This window comes from Taudactylus pleione, unplaced genomic scaffold (genome assembly GCF_031769625.1).
Source record: "Taudactylus pleione unplaced genomic scaffold, aTauple2 ptg000016l, whole genome shotgun sequence".
In the NCBI taxonomy this organism is placed as follows: Eukaryota; Metazoa; Chordata; class Amphibia; order Anura; family Myobatrachidae; genus Taudactylus; species Taudactylus pleione.
Genome location: NW_028284418.1, coordinates 38,929,567 through 38,933,125, shown reverse-complemented (window position 1 = coordinate 38,933,125; position 3,559 = coordinate 38,929,567). Strand labels below are relative to the sequence as shown.

General features: G+C 38.6%; 1 pseudogene; it reads right to left on the bottom strand.

Moving 5' to 3' along the window:
• Window positions 1-1,843: 1,843 nt before the first annotated feature.
• Window positions 1,844-3,356, bottom strand: LOC148541951 (uncharacterized; annotated as a pseudogene).
• Window positions 3,357-3,559: the final 203 nt, after the last annotated feature.

The window sequence follows — 3,559 nt, the reverse complement described above, 5'->3', positions numbered from 1 at the left end:
TTACAAATGAACAGCTCAGAAGAGCATTTTAACTCTGGAACATCTAGTTGAATGATATGCACATCAGCACTTAAGGTTATAAACCCTTAGGAGCGGGTTGACACTACTGTCCATTATATGAAGCTGCTGCGGGAAATTTTGGATTGCAGCAGAGCCTCGCACATGATCTTTACCTGGCCACCATAAACAATTAAATTAACAGTGTGAGAGCAGTCAATGTGTGTTTTGGGAGTTTTGTGCTGACGGAGTTCACGTGACATGACGTTACACTTGGTGAAAATGTAAATTTTTATGGTATTACTTGTATACTTATCTTGTATGGTTGTATTTCACCCTTTTTGGCCCCTGATGTAAACTCCCTCAGTATAGACCGGTGTCTCCACTATTTTCTGGAGGAGCATCTAAAGCTTGAACTCAGTGCTGCAATCTGCTGGAATATGCAGTGTAAGCTTGTCTGTCATCAGCTTTAGGCTTGGACCTAAACCAGCATGCTAAATGATTTTGTTTGCCACAAGCATTGCAGAGTGTGTTGAAAGCAGGACATTTGTGGCATTCATGGGAATGGCAACTACCAGAATTCACACAGTGTGTTTGTTGCTGCACATGTTGTCGGAGGTTGCATACATCAAACTGTCTTTTAAACTCCATTGCACTATTATTGGCATGCTCATGCAGCATACAAATGTGTATAGCAGTCTCCATTGATAATTCCTTCACACATAATAGATGTACACAATTAACATCATCATAAGTTCCACACACAAACTTATCCCTGATTAGCTCACTTGCTAATACACCATAATCATATTTCTTTGCTAGTAGTTTCAATCTGGCAACAGATGACTGGATACTCTCAGAGGGGCTCTGAACAGCAGAGGTAAAAGCATGTTTGTCCATTACAGTATAACATTTTCCCTGGTAAGCATATATTTAGCAAACTTTTTATTAGTGTCTCAGGATCCTCAAGATCCTCTACCTCTGAATAGACAATGTGTTTGTTTTGTTAACAGACACGGCCTAAATCAGTCCTGCTCACTAAGATGCATACTCTCACTGCTGCTGCTAGGGTGATGAGACTTCCTACCCCTGGATAACGGTATGCGAAACACTACTCCTGTGCTTTATTAATTTTCCTTCCAGCTGGCTGGGGAGATGAGAAAAACTCAACACACACACTTATGATGAATCCACTCAGCTCTCAGAGGCACATCCCCTTTGAGCCATCTTTTATAAGTTCAGAAAACTGCTGTCACAAACATTTGGCAAAATGGTTTGACTGAAAAGAATACATATGATTGGTTTAACAAGTACATAGGATGTGTCAATGCATTTTCAGTTTGTCTTTTTTCCACAGTGTCCAGACTTGGTATCCTATTCTGGGATCATTCAGCTGCTGGTGTCTTTTAACTGCTCGTTCAGTATAATGGTGGTTCAATCTCATGATATTTGTGTAAAGGAAAATGGCTTTTTCTCATAAATACTGATGAATCTTACAGTATGTTTTAAATAAACACTATAAATTATTATAGACTCTCACAATCCCCTCTTTTTATTAAAACATACTATATTTCCCTTATTGGAGTCATGGCTTTCATAGTAACTATATTACTACCATGGTCACCCTATGCAAGTAGATGCAAGCATCATTCATCACCTGAATACCAAGAATCCCGACGCATCTTTCCCTAGAAAGAGGGGTTTCTTCCAACATCAGTACTACAGAAAACACATTTCTTCTTAGGTATGATCAATGTAATTCTTTCACACGCTAAACACTCTTCCCACTCGGAGGCACTCTTCTTATGTGTGACAAAGAGAGTCCCTACCGGTGCAGATGCTTTATTTACCATTTTCCTAAAATTATAAGATAGCAATTCCACAAAATGAGCAAAATTAATACAATGATTATAACGATTACTGGATGAATAAGACCACTAAACATCCTTTTGATTGAAGGTGAGTTACCTGTGAACACATCCCACCAATGGTGCTGTAAATTATCTATTAATTGTGTGGCTACTTCCACCAATTTCTCTGCTTCTACAATTGTCTGCATTTGTGCATGATGGGCAGAATAGTTTACTTTCTGTAAGTGGTGAGCAAGTTTTTCTGTATTATTAATGGCATTAATGATACTTTGGAGATTAACTGTAAAGTTATGGGGAGGTATCTCAGTCACCTGAAATTCAAACTGTACATCTTCTTGTCTCTTAGCATAGAACACATAAGTCGTGTTCTTCCACCTAAGGAGTGTAACATTAAATAAGCATCCGGAAAAAGGATTTGGTAAATTATAGAGGGAAGTTGTATTCATATCATATGTGATGAGGCATACAACCTGAGGCTCTACCTCTATAAACATATCCACCTCTTTATCATGCAATTCTCAGTTGCATACACTGGTTGGGTGTTCTAACTTACAAGGCTCATAGAGCTGTGTTTGCTGAGGACATACTAATCCATCATCGGTATCAGTACCTAGGGATAAGTCATGTGTCCTATTATTGGTGTCTATGTGTGTACCTCTCATCTGGGGAGTCCACAACTGAGTGCCTCCAGTAGTTGTCCACAAGGGGACTGGTAAGATGAAGTACTTACACATCACCTGTTTCTGTGTGACATTATACACATGAACTTCACCCATGCAAAAGTTGTCAGTACACAACATCTTCTTTCCCTGAACTTGTATCCATAACAAAGAAGATAAATTAAACATTCTTCTGTATACTTGTTCGTTACCTGTCATTAACTGTGTTTGTGCTTTGCCCTTTTGCATATTTTGATGCATGGTTCTGAGAGAACATTCAGTCCAATTAAACAGTTCAGAAACATTTGTTGACAGGTAAAGTGTGTTAAACAATGTGCTGTAAATATTCATTATCCCAAGATATACTGGCCTGTAATGGGGTAAATACTGTTGGCATCCATGGAGCTTGCATTGTAACTAATCTGCTCATATCTTCTCCTGCATTACTCATTTTGCTGGCTAAAGTTTCTATATCTATACTATTAAGTAACCCTATACCTGTACCTGATGCTCCTAGCAATGTATCATACCATTCTCTCTTTTGTCTGCATTTTGGATCTGGGGGGAAAGAAATATTAAATCTTAATATAGTAGTTTGTCTTTGGGTACCCACATTTACACAAGTGTAGAGAACTTCAACTAGTGAGTCATTCATTATAGTGGGCTTGCTATTTAGGACATACTGTACATCCTTGTCATTATTACTGAATTATTTGGTAATTGCGTGGTATTAGTGTAAACTAGCACTATACCTCTTTGTATAGTTGTTGGGCTTCCTATGGGTATACCAGGGTCCGTACTATTGACACATTGAATACCCTGTGCCCATGTTTTCTTACATTCTTTATAGCCCATAAACTTATCAGTACAACACTTAATTTCTATTCCACTTATGATAGTAATATTATCATGCTCCCTTGGTGCCCAATAGAGATGCCTTATATTATATTGTCCCAAACTTTTTACATACATCAAACCTCCTGTCACGCTGGGAGGCGGGTTTTTGAAAGCCGAGGTCTGAGGCTGCAGGAG